Source organism: Camelus bactrianus, chromosome 20, assembly GCF_048773025.1.
Source record: "Camelus bactrianus isolate YW-2024 breed Bactrian camel chromosome 20, ASM4877302v1, whole genome shotgun sequence".
NCBI classification, from domain to species: domain Eukaryota; kingdom Metazoa; phylum Chordata; class Mammalia; order Artiodactyla; family Camelidae; genus Camelus; species Camelus bactrianus.
The window spans coordinates 44,338,043-44,353,168 of NC_133558.1; the positions used below are offsets into that span (position 1 = coordinate 44,338,043).

The 15,126-nt window shown below is 52.7% G+C and overlaps 1 pseudogene; it reads right to left on the bottom strand.

The window, feature by feature from the left end:
* Positions 1 to 2,363: 2,363 nt before the first annotated feature.
* Positions 2,364 to 14,822, bottom strand: LOC141574149 (mitogen-activated protein kinase kinase kinase kinase 1-like; annotated as a pseudogene).
* Between the last annotated feature and the right edge of the window lie 304 nt (positions 14,823 to 15,126).

Below are 15,126 nucleotides of genomic sequence, written 5' to 3' on the forward strand. Positions count from 1 at the left end.
GTGTGAACCAAGACAAATATGCACAGCTGAAATGAAAATCCTCTAGTACTACACACTCAGTTTACTGCTGCAAGCCGACCTCCTGGAAACTCAGAGGCTTAAAACAATTTATTATTTCTCACAATTTTGCAGGTTGACCAGGTGGTTCTTCTGCTCTCTCCTGGACTTATTCATGCAGCTGTATTTGGCTGGCAGATTAACTGGGGGCTGGGCTCATCTGGGACAGATGGCATAGCCCAGCCTCTCTCTCCACGTGGCCCTTCATCCAGGACTTCATGGAATGGTGATCTTGGGGAAGTGCTCAAAGAGGAAAAGGACTCTGGAACTCATACACCACATTCTATCCAGCAAAGCAAGTCACATGGCCAACTCAGACCCAAGGGGTAGGGCAACAGACTCCACTTATTTTTTTTAAAAAAATTTTACTAAAGTTTAGTTTATTTTAAACGTTAGTTTCAGGTGTACAGCAAAGTGATTCACTTATACATATACATACACATTTTTTTTTTCAGATTCTTTTCCATTATATGTCATAAGAAATTGAATGTATTTCCCTGTGCTATATGGTAGGTCCTTGTTGTTTATCTATTTTATATATAGTAGTGTCTATCTGTTAACCCCAAATTCCCAATTTATCCCTCCCCTGTCCTTTCCCCTTTGGTTACCACAGTTTGTTTCTATGTCTGTGCAGACTCCACTTTTTGATAAGATGAACTACAGAAGGTCGTAGCTATGCTTTTCAACCTACCACAAACATTCTGATCCAGGCTAGGAAATCTACTTTTTTGCCACTGTACACCAAATTAAAAGTAACATTACTGGATTGGAAATCACCACAAATTGCATTCCTAAATATCTAAGCTGCACCAAAATGAAATTTTTCCACAGAGAGACACTGCAGTATTTGCCTTTTGATAATTGTCAAATCCATGAATAGCCTTCCAGAATGAGATGCTGCATTACGAATTATACAGAATAGTTATCACCATCAGTCATTTCCAAGATGGTTATAAACTCAACATTACCAACATACAATGCCACAAAAGGGAGTGCTAGAGTTTTTTTTAATTTAAGATTTAAATGCTAAGACGTGTGCAAATAAGAAATAAGAAGTAAACCAGAAAGAGAAAGAAAAATACTATATGATATCACTCATATATGGAATCTAAAAAAAAATTCATTAATGAACTTATCTACAAAACAGAAACAGATTCACAGACATAGTAAACAAACTTACAATGGTTACCAGGGGGAAGGGGGTGGGAAGGGATAAATTGGGAGTTCAAGATTTGCAAATACTAACAACTATATATAAAAAAGATTTTTAAAAAATTCTTCTGTACAGGAAACTATATTTGATATCTTGTAATAACTTATAATGAAAAAAATATGAAACGGAATATATGTATGTTCATGTATGACTGAAGCATTATGCTGTACACCAGAAACTTACACAACATCGTAAACTGACAATACTTCATTAAAAAAAAAGAAATAGGGGGAAACTTTTAAAAATAATCTTCAGGTAAAGATCTTTTAAGCATGACCCATAGGCAGAAATCATACAAGAAAAGACTGATACTTTTGAATATATACAAATTTAGGACACTTGTGTGACAAATACATACATGACATTAAACATGTAAAAATAACAAGTACTTACAGTGTTTACTAACAACCAAGTACTATTCAAAGCACTTTGTGTATTTTAATTCATTTGATCCTTACAACAGTTCTATGAGGTCAATCCTAACCCAAATGCAACCCATTGTCCTAGGTCATGTCCTGGACCAGAAAAAAAAAATGTATGATTTTTGGTTATGAAGAGCATCACTGGGACAACTGGTGAGACTTGAATGGGTGTGTGAATTAGAAGGCAGTGAGAGCTCAGTGTTAGTTCCTTGATTTTGACAGCTGTATTTTGGTTTGTTAAGAGTATGTCCTTGCGTTGGTATAGGTCACATATATTGAAGTATTTAGGGATAAATGGGCATCATGTCATCATGTCTATAATTCACATGCAAATAGAAAAAATACTAAACGTATATGAAAGAGAAGAAAAAAGCAAATGTGGTTAAAAAATAAAATATGAGGAATCTGGGTGAAGGGGATACAGAATTTTTAGTTTTATTTTTGTTACTTCTCTGAGAGTCTAAAAGTCATGTCAAAATAAAAAGCTAAAATAAAAATACAAAATGAAAATTCCCCCTCAGCTGCTGTGTTGGGGAATGGACTATAGGGGGCAGAGATGCTAGCAGGGAGACCAAGTGAGAGAATGTTCAGGCCAAAGATCCAGGTGGCTGGGGACATGTCAGGATGCCCTCTCTCCATCAGAAGCCTCCCCCTTCCCAGTCCTCGGTCCCCTACCCAAGCTCATACCTGGGGGAGCCAAGCAGATGGAAGGTGAGGGTGGGGCCTCTCAGCTCCTGCAGCAGCTGGGGGAAAAGGTGCATGTGTCAGTGTCTAGAAGACTCCTCCCCTCTCCCTCAAAGAGAGCAGGGAGGTAGTCTCTGCAATCCTCAGGTCCAGAAATAACCAGTCTTGCTAACACCACTTATCCACTGTGTGACCTCAAGCAAGTGACTTAATCTCTCTGCACCTCAGAATACCAACCTTTGACATCATAATACCTACCTGAGAGGTGACCAAAAGGATTAAGTAAAATACAAAAGCGTAAGGGCAAAGTCTGACACATAGTGTTCTGTGAGCCAAGCACCATTTTTCATTCCATTTTCCAGAGGAGGAAAGTGAGGCACAGGAAGATTAGGTCATATGCCTAAGGTCATTGAGCTGGATTCCAACCCAGGCAGTCTGGTGCATGCTCTTAACCCACATATCTCTATAGTGATCCCATTTTATAGTTGGGAGACTGAGGCTCAGAGAGAAGCAAAGTCCCTTACCCAAGGTCACACGGTGGCCCTGGATGAGCCCTGGACCTAAGAGAAACTGGGGTAGAGAAGGGAGACCTGTCTGAACTGACACTGGAGGAAGCCTCTCCAGGACTTCACACCCTGACTCAGTTCTCCCCGTCCGTGTGATGAATGAGATGTTTGAAGGAGGGACTGGGTTGTGGGTGCTGGGATGCAGGAGCTTCCCTTGTCTGAGCCTAGAGCCCACACCTGCACTCCATGCTTCCAGAAGGCTTGGAGCCGACCCCCGACCAAAGCTGGGAGGAAACCAGTGCCTGTTACCCTTGGAATTCACTTAACACTCCAACCGGGACCCCGGGCCCAAACGTCCTTGCACATACCTACGGCCTCCACTGCTTCAGTCATGTTGATCTCTGGAGTTCGAAGCCCCCGGACTGGGGCCCCCTCTGGGGTCACCAGATTCAGAGACCCTAGAAGGAGAAAGAGAGGGAGTTTTAAGAGCAGTAAGAGAGCCTTAGAAAGTTACTGAGGGACCAGACAATAAGTTCAGTGTGAAAAGCAAAGCAAGACGGGCAAAGACCGGAGTTAGTGTTTCTGACAGTTACATGATGTGGGGGTCGGAAATCCGAGATCTAGGAATAGTGAGGGAGAGCCAGAAGGGTCCTTAGCGTCCATCAACACCATCACCTTGTCTTCCTCGACCTGAGTCACTTGTAGTGGTCCCTTGTGCTCTGCTTGAGAGGCGGAAGTGCAAGGACCAATTCCACCTCATTCCCCTAAACTCTGCTAGGCATCGTCTGTATCCCCAGGCAAGCAGGCTAAACCCCAGCCATCACAGAGTTCCTCACACCCTCCTTCTCCCCATCCCCGTCATCCATCTCACCAGTTATATATACCCAACCTTCTCCAGTCCCCTCTTAGTTCAGCCCGCTTCCCAGTTACGCTTCAGGCTAAGCACCTGGGGCCCAGCTACCCAGACCCAACGCCGCTCACCTGATAAGCCGCACCCCTCCCAGGACCTGTCCCACTCACCTGCGCTCATCTCGCCCCGCCAGCAGGAGAGCGCGCCGAAGCGCACGGTGTGGAAGAACACCGACTTCGCCGGCTGCCCGGGGCTCACGCCGATGCACACGGCGGGCAGCTCGGAGCCTGGCCCGCTCAGCACTGAGAACACGGGCAGAGGCGTGGGTAGCGGGAAGAGCACCTGCTGCGGGCCGCACGGGAAGGGGCGGACTCAGAGGAGGTTTGAGGCGGGGCCTGGGAGGGGCGGGGCCTTGGAAGAGAGTCGGCCTGGGGCTCCCGAAGGAGTTCCGGAGCCCTCAGTCTTGGGAGGTGCCATGTAGAAACTTGAGGGGCTGAGGCCTCAGAGGGCTTAGAAGTTGACGGGTGTGGTCTCAGAGTGGGCGTGGCTTCCACTAGGGGGCGTGCCGCCTTGGGGACAGAAAGGCCTGGCCCCCAGGGGGCGTGGCCTCCAAGGCACCAAAGTCTTAGAGGCTCCAAGAACCTGAATAGGGTCTCCTAAGAGACCTGGCGGGGCACAGGGCCTGAAGAAGAATTAGGCCCGGGGCGAAGGGCGGGGCTTAAAGAACCGGAGGGCCTCAGAAGGGGAGCCTCCAGGTGAGCGGGCTCTCGGGGTGATTGGGAAGAGACCTCGGGTGGAAGCCCGACTTCAAAGAGCTCTCAGCAGAAGAGTGGAAGGCCCCCGCCACAGAACCTGACAAAGTCCCCAGTGCTTACAGGCCCCCTACCCGGAGAAGCAGGAACTTGTTCATGGGCTGCTGCCACTGAAGCAGGACCACGGATGTCTCCAATGCCCCACACAGGAACGGGCCCCCGGAGCTAGCGCCCTCCGCTGTGGAGGTGGGGAAGGATGGGTTAGGGTCAATCCTGTCTCCCCTGCCCCGCGCCCCCAAAGGCCACACATCTTTCCCCGGGCTCTGGACACCCTGCCTTAAATCGCAACCCTCTTCAGTGGCTAGAGTCCAAGTCATGCCCCTGGCCCCGCTCCCCTCTGCATATCCACGAGATTCTCTCTCCCCCACACAGCACGCCCGGCAACCTTTGCTATCCCGGAACTTAGTGGAGACCATGTCCTTCCTGCAGAACATGGTAGGCGTGAGTGGGGGTGGGGGTGAGAATTAATCCCTAAGTCTCCTAACCCCAATATGCTGATCTTAGCCTCTCTACCACTAACCTCCAACTGAGGTAAATGGGGTCCATCTGTCCCTAGGCTTGTACCCCAAACGCTGGCCTTTCTGCCTTATCTGACACTACTGGCCTCCAAACTCTAATTTTTCTGGTTTTCACTCTCAAACTCATCTTCACTCTACCCATCGTTGATCCTTTAATCCCAACTGTCACCCCTAGCTCTGCCACCGCCACTGCTCCTCAACTCTCCCCACCCCATTAAGACCCTCCCCTTGTCCCTGCATCTCCACCTCCATTAAGGACCCTCCCCATCCCCATCACATTCTCTGAGAATCTCCTGAATGCTCACATTTGGTGGAGGGGTTTGTCGAGGCCGCCGTGCTGTGGATCCAGAGAGGGCAGCCATTGAACAACTTTAGGAGAAGGGCACATCCCTGGGTGGGCCATAGGGGTAGGGCAGCAGCCCATCGAGCAGAAGAGAGGAGGGGACAGGAAGTTGCCGTGGTTAAGACTCTGGAGTGCCAGGGTTCAAATCCTGCCTCTGCCTCCTCAAAGGTTTATGACCTTCGAAATCTACTTACCCCGCTGTGCCTCAGTTTCCCCCATTTTTAAATGGGGGACAATATCTATCTCTGTGCTATCTATCTCCATCTGTGAAGGTATACACCATGTAAAGACATGAGGTCAGTGTCTGGCACAGAGGAGTTGCTCAACAAATGTCACCTGTCATCATTATTAGTCTTCGGCCCCACAAGCCCAACCAGGCATCCCCAGCCCCGATCAGCGGTGTGAGTCATCAGCACAGCTGGCCTCACCTTTCTCTTCATCTATTCCTCCTTGGGGGGCAACAGCGGAAGCTGGTCATGTTCCCGAGGGCTGGGTTCCACAGTGAAGTTTCTGAGATGGGGTGGGGAAAATCAGCCCCCAAAGCAACCCCCGCCCTGCCCAACCTCCACCTCTGCCCACCTCTTACCCCAGCCTGCCTTGTTACCTGAGTGAGCGGTTAGGTATGGGCTTCAGGTGGCTGCGGGAGGCCAAAGTTGGGGGGTGCAGGGGTGAGGCCCTCTGGCACAGCAGACCACTAACCCTGGGCTCAGCTGCCCCTCATCCGCAGTCCCCCCAGGACCCTCGTCAGATGGAGAACGGATCTTGGATTTTGGAAACAGAGAGGGAGGGTGGGGAAATACATGAGATGATCTCTGAGAGAGGGCACCCTGCAGTCTGCCTCTGCCAGATCAGATGCTGCATCTTGGGTCTGACCCTCCCCACAATATCCGACCACCACTCCAGCTTTCCCGTCTAACTGCCCCCCGAACAACATCAACATACTCCGGCAACTAAAGGGTGAATGCTAGGTACAGCAGCAGTTTCTGAGGACCAGCTACTGATGAGTGTTCATCAGGCTAAATATTTTTAGTCCCACCCCTAGGTTCAGGGATGCCCCTTCCGCATCCCAGTGGGATCATCATCCGGGTCGTCCCAGACTTCAAGGGAACTAGTGTCCTAGACTCCAGCCCTGGAGAGCTTGGTATCCCACCATCTGTGGACCCTGGCCTCCTGGCACCCAGCCCACCAGCTTTTGCCCAGAACCTTACCTTGGGGAGTAGAGGAGGACGTATGTCTTCTGCGAGGGTGCGGCTGAAACACACAGATGGGTTAAGTGGGGGAGGAGGGTGTTGGGAGCAAGGACTCGGGTGGGTTAGGGCTGGAAGTCAGCTCAGGAGGGCCAGGATGTGACTCTGTCTGGGCTGGAGCTGAGGGTTAAAGGACTAATAACCATGACGATCTTAGTAACAGAAACACTTGGGTATCAGTGTTGACAGTGCATTAGGTCTCTGCATCACCACAGAAACCTAGTAACACAGGTCCTATGAGCTCCTGGGGGTCGGGTTCTCACTTGGTGCCAGGCACGCCGCATGGGAGCCTGTTACAGATGAGATGTGTGGAATGGATCTCCCCCAGGCCTGGCTCTGAGGGAGATGGGGGCCTGGGTTTACTCCTGGAGTTGAGGTTGAGTTCTGGGACTGAGGGTCTGGAGGGGGCAGAATTCCCAGGGGCTGAGTTTCAGTGTGAGTTTGGGTGAGAAGATGAAGAAAGATGAGGGCCAGGGGTTGAGGTTTATGGCTGCAGTTGAGGTCTGGGGGTTGGAGCAACATCTAGGAGGAGCTGGGGACTAGGATGTGGCAGGGGCTCCAGGGTTGATTTGCGGTGTGGTTAGGGGTCAAAGGTTGGTGGGGAGGAACGTGGTGGCTGGTCTCTACCAAGAGAGATGTTGGGATTTCTTCCCTGCTGGTGATTGTTTCCGCAAGCAGTATGAGGACCCGCTTAGCTGAGACACCCACAGCTGGCCCTTCACTCCCACTTCAAATGCCTTATGCTTAGAGCAAGCCCCTTAGTCCCCAAATCCCTCCTCCCAAGGCCGCTGGGGGAGAGGTGACCATGTGCTGTAGAAATAATGTCTGTGCTGCATCCCTGACGTTGTACTGGATCGTTGAATTTGGCGGGGGGGTCAGTAGGCATCCAGGAATTCGGCCCTCCTCCCCTCGCTACAGAAAACGAAGATGACAGCAGAGGCTAAAATCACGTTTATTGGGAGACACAGGCATGTCATGACCACTATATTGTGTACACTGTGGAGGGGAGGGGGTGCAGAGACTGTTTCCTAACACCCACTCCGAACCCCAGGGACTCATTCCTGGATATAGAGGTTGCTGGGGGCAGTAGATCATCTGCTGGGCGTGTCTCCACTACCACAGGCCTGGGGAAGGAAGAGAAAAATCTGTTTACTCATTCATTTGTTCATTCATTCATTCATTCATTCATACATACATACATTCACAAAGAGTCTACAGAGGGTGTGCCAGCACAATGCTCGGCTTCAGCAGTGCGAGAGCAGGCAGGGCTCCTGCTGTCGAGGAGCTCAGTCTGGAGCAGCAGCCCAACATGAATCAGTGAATGACGTGAGTGCTGGGTACTAGGATGTGGCAGGGGCTCCAGGGTTGAGTTGGGGTGAGGTTAGGGGTGAAGGGTTGGTGGGGAGGAGAGTGGGGTCTGGTGTGGGAGGGTCAGGGTTAGGGTGAAGGTAGGTGTGGGTACTGAGTGTCCAGCCAGGGGTCACGGCTGAGTGGTGGAAGGAAAGCAGGGGCTGAGGTTGGGGTCATGGATGGTGGGGCTGGGTGGGGTCTGAGGCGCTCTCTCACATGTCCACGTTGCCGTAGTCATCTTCGGACTCTGACAGGTTCCTCCTGAGGAGGGACAGGCATGATCCTCGGGCGGTCCCCACACCTATCCCAGCCCCCCTCCCACGCTGAGGGTCCCTGACCTAGGACTGCTGCTCTTGAAGCCTCCAGGGGGTTGTAAGCGAGCCTGTGGGATAGGAAAGAGTCAGCAGTGGCCCAGGGGGAGGGGAGGGCGGCGGGTCAGTGGGGAGGTGTCTCACCGTGTCAGCTGTGGGTCTGGACTACATGCCTCTGAGCTTCCTGAACTCCATGTGCCGCCATGGGGGTTGGGGTGGGGTGGTATGCAGGTGACACACAGTGAGCTGGGGACATGGATTCCGGAATAGAAAGAATAGAAGTGGGGTGGGGGAGTGGTCTGCAGCTAGGATCTTAGGACTGGAGCTGTCCCTTCAGGGGAGGGATCTTGGTTTACAGGGGTCTCATTTTGGGGTCAAGATTTGTGATCAGGGAGATGGGGGCTCAACATGGTTATAGAGTGTTTGTTTTTAGATTCCACTTGGGTATCTGGGATCAGAACAAGGTTTCTGAGGTCTCTGGGAGTCCTGGTGGTTATAGGAAATCTTATGGGGTCCGTGTGCAGAGCGGAGAGGTAGGGGTCTCTAGAATCATTTTGTAGATGAGGTTCTCTGGGGCCTCTTGTGGGATCAGATGGTAATGGGGGGCCTCTGAGGGTCTGTTTAGAAGCGAGTAGGGTCTCTGGGGTCTCTGGCAATCTGATGAGGGGGTTACAAGGTTCTCCAAAGCTTAAGGATTCTCTAGTGATGACAGCAGTCCGCATCTGGGATCCCCACAGAGCTGGATCGATGGGTGGATCGGATCCGCCGAGGGATGGCGGGGGGTAGCTGGGCAGAGCGGCAGCCGCATCGGGCCCACCTGCCTCCAGCAGCCCAGTCTGGAGCCCTCGGCTCTCCCGTAACCTCTGTGCCCCCAGCTCTGTGCCAAGCCTCCCATGCTCCCTGGCTTTTCTCCTTCTTAGAGAGGCAACAAGGGGACAGCCCAGGCAGGGGAGCAGCCTGAGCAAAGGTGGGGACCGTCCAGTGCTTTTGTCATCCGAGCAAGGCCCACTCACCTCAGGCTCCTCATCTTCAATCTCGCCAACAGCTGCCCCCTTCCCTGGGTTCCTCAGTTTGTCAAGAAGCTCTAGGATCAGGCCTCTGTTTAGCCCGGGCTGGGTCACCAGTTGATGCTGGGGGTGGGAGGAGGAGGCGGTCAGCAGACAGAGGGCTGGGCTGCAGGGAGAGGGCTGGCACAGGGGCTTGAGAACCCATCTAAGGGAATCTGGCGGTGAAGGTGCCAATAGAGGAAGAAGGCGGGGAAGTCTGGGCAGCTGCCACCTGGGGGATTCTGAGGTGTCTGAAGGGATCAGACGAATTCAGAGAAGTTGGAGAATGCCAGAGGTGTCTCGGGTGTCCCCTGGAATTCCAGAGAACCCCCAGGAATGGGTCCTGAAGCCGTTGGCAACTTGTGAGGTTTTAGAACTCAGCATATCTTGGGGGAAAGGTCTGGGGTACAGTTTGGAGGGTCTTGGAAGGCGGAGCCCTGGGGATTTCAGAGGGAGCAGGGACTTTGAAAGGGCCATAGGCATTCTGTGGAATAAAATCATCAGTGGTCTAGGGAGCCGAGGGAGGCCCTGGGGGGTTCCCACAGGGGGTGAGTTTGGGAAGGCTGCTCAGGGAGGGGAGGTTTACACTGAGCATCTTGGTGGCGCCAGGTCGTTTCTTGGCGCTCTTGGTGAGGGTGACTTTGACGAAGATGTGGAAGGCAGCCGACCTTGGGAAGAAAAAGGCAAGTACTGGGGGAGGGTACACTTCAAGTGTTAGAGCGCATGCTTAGCATGCAGGAGGCCCTAGGTTCAACCCCCTCCTCTAGAAGTAAATAAATAAATAAATAACCCCTCCAAAAGGCAAGTTCTGGGATGAGGGGACCAGAGACCCTCCCATCAGACCATCAGCCCTGACTCTGCCCTCTCTCCCTCGCCTTCCCATGATTCTCCCCTACCATTTGCCTTTTTCCTTTAGCCGAGGAGGATGATAGCCACTCTTGGTCATGAGGAAGAGAACTCTAGAAAGCAAGGACAGAACATGGGATTTAGACTTCCCAGTGGAGGTCACATCTCACGATGTGAGGGACCCCCGATGGCACTGAGGTCAGCAGAGAGCAGTGAGGGACAGGAGGAGAATGAGGGGTAGGTTTTAGGATGCATAGGACGCCACTTCCAGGGGATGCTGCTCATCATGTTACAGAGTTCCAGAAGTCTCAGGGGAGCCTCAAGACAGGACTCCCTGCACTGGAGGCTCCTGGTGTGGACTGGAGAAAATGCTTTCTGGGTTGAGGTTCTCGGGTTGGGCTCGAAGGGAGAGGGATCCCCTATAGGGGGGTCTTGATGTGGGGAAGCAGGCGGGGGGGGGTGTTCAGCGTCAGAGTCGAGTGGGATCTCTGGGACCAGGTGGACCTGCCACACCTGCCTACCTGAGAGGGTGAACGTCAAAGAGGGGTGGCTGTAGCTTGGCTAATTCAATGGCTGGGATGCCCAGTGACCAGATGTCACACAGCTCGTTGTATCCCCCCTTCAGGGCCACGGCCGCCCCTTCTGGAGCCATCCTAGGGGCAGAGACCCTCAGAGAGCCAGGGGTGACATGATGAAGGGGAGGGGAGACTCCTAGGTAGGGGGTGGGGGGACAGGAGAGAGACAGGGAGCGAGCCGGAGAATGGGACACAGAGAGAGTTGGATGCAGACACATTAAGAGGCAGACAGACAGAAATAAAAACAGAGAGAGGTAAAGACAGAGAGTCAGAGATAGACTAGAAAACATAGACAGAGATTGGCAAAGAGACACTGAGAGACACAGACTGAAACAGACAGAAAAGACAGCCATGGACAGATATGGAGAGACAGAGATCAGGATCAAAATCAACAGAAACACTGAGAAAAACACGTGGAGGGGAGACATGCACAGAAAGACCTAGGGAAATGGAAAACTCAAGGGAGAGCCACAAAGTACACAGATCGCTCAACAGAGAAAGGCAGAGGCAGGGCAAAAGCCAAGATGGAGATTCCCAGAGATCCATGGTGGGGAAAACCGCTGCCCACCACCACCAACCCCGCACCACCCCTGGCTGCCAGCCAGGCACCACTCACCACTAGGGTATCCCAATAAAAGTGAGGCGTCGAGCCAGTGTGGCCCCGATCTGGGCCGATATACCAAAGTCAGCTGGAGGCAGAGGGAGAGACATACTGACCTAGGGTCCCTGTCCCCTCTGGCTCCCAGCCAGTCCCCCTCCCCACCCCCACCAGCCACACTCACCCAGTCTGACCTCCCCAGGGTCGTTGATGGGGATGTTGGCTCCCTCGGGAAGAGAAGGGGGATCAGAGGCTGTCAGAGACACCCCTCCCTACTGCCAGCCCAACTCTGCCTCTGTTCCCTGGTCACACACCGCCTGAGCCCTCCAAATACCACTACCATCTCCCAGAGGCCCCCACCCACCAAGGCTACTTTTCTGCCCCCAGATCACCTTGATGTCCCGGTGTATCTTCTTCTGTGTTTGTAGATAGGCTAGTCCCTGGGGAGGAGGGTGGAGAGGGGGGCTGTGAGTGTTCTGGGGGTGTGAGCAGGGCCCTGCCCCCACCCAAACCCACCAAGCATCGCCTCCCCCCACCCAAACCCACCAAGCATCGCCTCACCTGGAGCACTTCCCGGCAGACATAGCTGATCTGGAGCTCTGACAGGGGGCCTGTGACTGCAAAGGTCACCCCGGCATGGTGTCAGATGGGGACCAGGAAACCTGGCCCCAGGAGCCCCTGGCTGCCACCCACACCAGGTACCACATGGGGAGGGGGTAACATGAGGGGACAAGGAATGATCAGCAAAAGAGATAGGCAGCGATACAGGGAACCAGAGGCCAGAGGGAGATAGATTCATTCAACCGACTACACATTTACTGTGTGCCAGGTGCCGTGGTAGGCAATGGGGACACAGCTGTGGACATAGAGACAGAGATCCCCACCCTCGTGGAGAGAATATTCCAGTGGGGGATACGGACAGTAGACAAGAGAAATAGGAGAAAGGAACAGTATGTGAGATGCGAATAAATAGAAAAAACAAAAGCATGAAAAGACAACAGGAAATACGTGTAGGAAGGGGTATGACGTTTCATACTGGGTGATCAGCGAAGGCAACTCTGAGAAGGTGACGGGGTTGAGGATGGGAGCATTCCCACTCAACGTGAACAAGATGAGCAAGTGCAAAGGCCCGGAGGTAGGAAAGTGCCTGGTGGGCCTGGAAAGTGGCAAAGTGGGTGGAGTGGAGTGAAGGTGGGTCAGCCTGGGGTGGTTGTGGGCGTCAGACTCGAGTGCTGTGATGCGAAATTTGGGCTTATTGTTGGAGGGAAATGGAAGGCTTGGGAGGGCTCTGAGCAGGAGGTGATGTGACTTTGTTAAAATGAGGAAAGTCAGAGGGAGACAGAGACAGGGACAGAAAATCAGAAACAGATCCAAACTGAGGCAGACAAAGAGCGAGCTGGGCAGAGACCAAGAAGTGGGAAAACAGACACATTGAGAAACAGAGATTCAGAGGGGACAATATACACACAGACAGAGAGGGCACAGAGCAGGTCTGACAGCTGGTGATGTGAGTCACTTCCTCTCTGTGGGCCTCAGATTCCCCGCCTAGGACTTCCTAATGAAGTCCTTCCTTTCCTGAGCTTTGTGGAGACAGGGAGATGATCAGAGACAGAGGTGCACATCAGAAATCCAGGAGTGATCAGAGACCCACCCCGCCCCCACACACAAATGCTGCAAGAGAGCAAAAAGCATGCTGAGAGAATCAGAAATGCATTCACTCCTTAAATGAACGTGTTGGCATGAAATGAGAATTAGCTAGAAATGCAGAAATACTCAAATTTGTGAGTAGACCTTGGCGAGGAAAAGCAGACACAGAGGAAGATGGGGCGGGGGAAGGAGGAGGGGTCACTGCCTGCAGAAATACTAGGGCTGGACTCTCAGGTCCTGGAGGACAGGGCTCAGGGCCTGCTCTGTCACATCCCCAGCATCATCCAGGTCAGGTCAGGCCCAGAGAAGGGGCTCATTGTGTGAAATATGGACCAGAAAGGCAGTCCCAGGAGACACAAAGGCAGAGGGACAGAAGGGGTGGATTGGAGGAGCAGGGGCTCCTCTCACCTTGGTAGATACCCTGGAGAGAACCCATCCCACAGAATTCCATGCAGATCCAGAGCCCCTGCAGCCTACAACCGTTCGAGAGCAATCACAGTAGCAGTAATAAATCATTTGTAGGACAGCTCCTAGCCCACTGCCTTGTTCTAGTTCAACAAGATCTTCAGTGTAAGAGCTGCCATGTCTCTCTCGCCCACCAGAGTGAGACAGTCCCGTTTCCATTTTACCGATGGGGAATTTGAGGGTCAGAGAGGAAATAATATGTTCAAGGTCAACTGGAATCAAACCCAGGTCTTTGGCTCCTAAGCCAGAGCACCTCTGCTGTTCCACACTAATCTGGAAGACAGGGTAGAGACTTCACAGGCTGTGAAAGTTTGGAGGCGACAGAGGAGGCCAGGGTGCCAGGTATAGGGAACAGAAGTCATTATTGAGGTACCTGGGATATTAGTTTGAGGGTCAGGGAATTTAGGGGTTCATATTAAAGGAACAGAAAGTGAAACCGGGGGACCCGATGAGCAGGAGTATGAAAGATTGGTTTTAGGGGACTTGGTTCAGGTTTGGTTACTACAAAGGGATCCGTTTTGGGGACCCCTTGTAAGAAATGGGAGTTCTGGATTGGAGATTAGATTTGGGGATCCTTTGGTCAGAGAAGTGGGACTTTGACTTGGAGATCCAGTTAGGGGTGCCCCAGTTAAAAATGAGGATCCATGATTGAGGTCAGGGTAGGGGGTACCCTCTTCAGGAATGGGAGTTCGGGGGTAGGGACTGGGCTGGGTCCCAGGGCAGGTCTTAAGCTCATCACCAGAGATAACTCCCATGGTAGGCCACGACGTTGGCATGCCGACAAGTTTTCAAGATGAGGATTTCCTTCTGAAGTGTAGAAACATCATCATCTGCAAGGAGGGGCCGGAGAGAAAAGGCCGCTGCAGGGAAGGGGTCTGGGAGACATCCCAGTGTCCCAGGAGGTGGGGGTGTGGGGAAGGCACTCCTGGGTTCTCTCCTCACCAGGCTGCATCTTCACCATCTTCAGTGCCACCAGGTCCCCCGTCACCTTGTCTCGAGCCTTATAAAGGGGAAGTTGGCAGTCAGGCAGGCTCCATTCGCCTGAGCTCTCCTCAGCATCCTTGAACCAAAGCCAAGGACTGGGACCCTATTGCATCCCCTTCCCTTCTTGGGCCTCACCCCAAAGATCTCTGGTCTGAGGGTGATGGAGAAGGAGGGGATTCTTCACCTTGAAGACTTCCCCATAGGTGCCGCCGCCCAGCCGTTGCAGCAGGTCATAGTGGTCCCGGGGGTCCCTATTAAAGATGTCGGGGTCCGCAAGGTCCATTCCTGGGGGCCGGAGCTGGGCCTGTGCCCAGGGGCCAGCAGAGCCTCAGGGCTCGGAGTGCTGGCACCTCCTTCCCTCCCCACAGGCCCTGCACCTGTCTTGCCTCCACTGGCTGTGGCCTTCCCCCTCCCCACTCTGGCTTCCTGCCCCAGCAGGGTTGTGCGGCTGGCTCCACCCCCTGTCCCCTGGGCCCTGAAAGCCTGTGAGAGGCAGCTTGCCTTGGGACCCAGGGGACCCCCCTCCACCTCCAGGGCCTTGGGCTGAATGTAAACCAGATGCAAACTATCTTAATTATGACCTGGGGTGGGGGGGGTGCCCTGACACTCCCTCCCTCGTTCTGGGTGGCAGCTAAAAACTGTAGTTGAACCT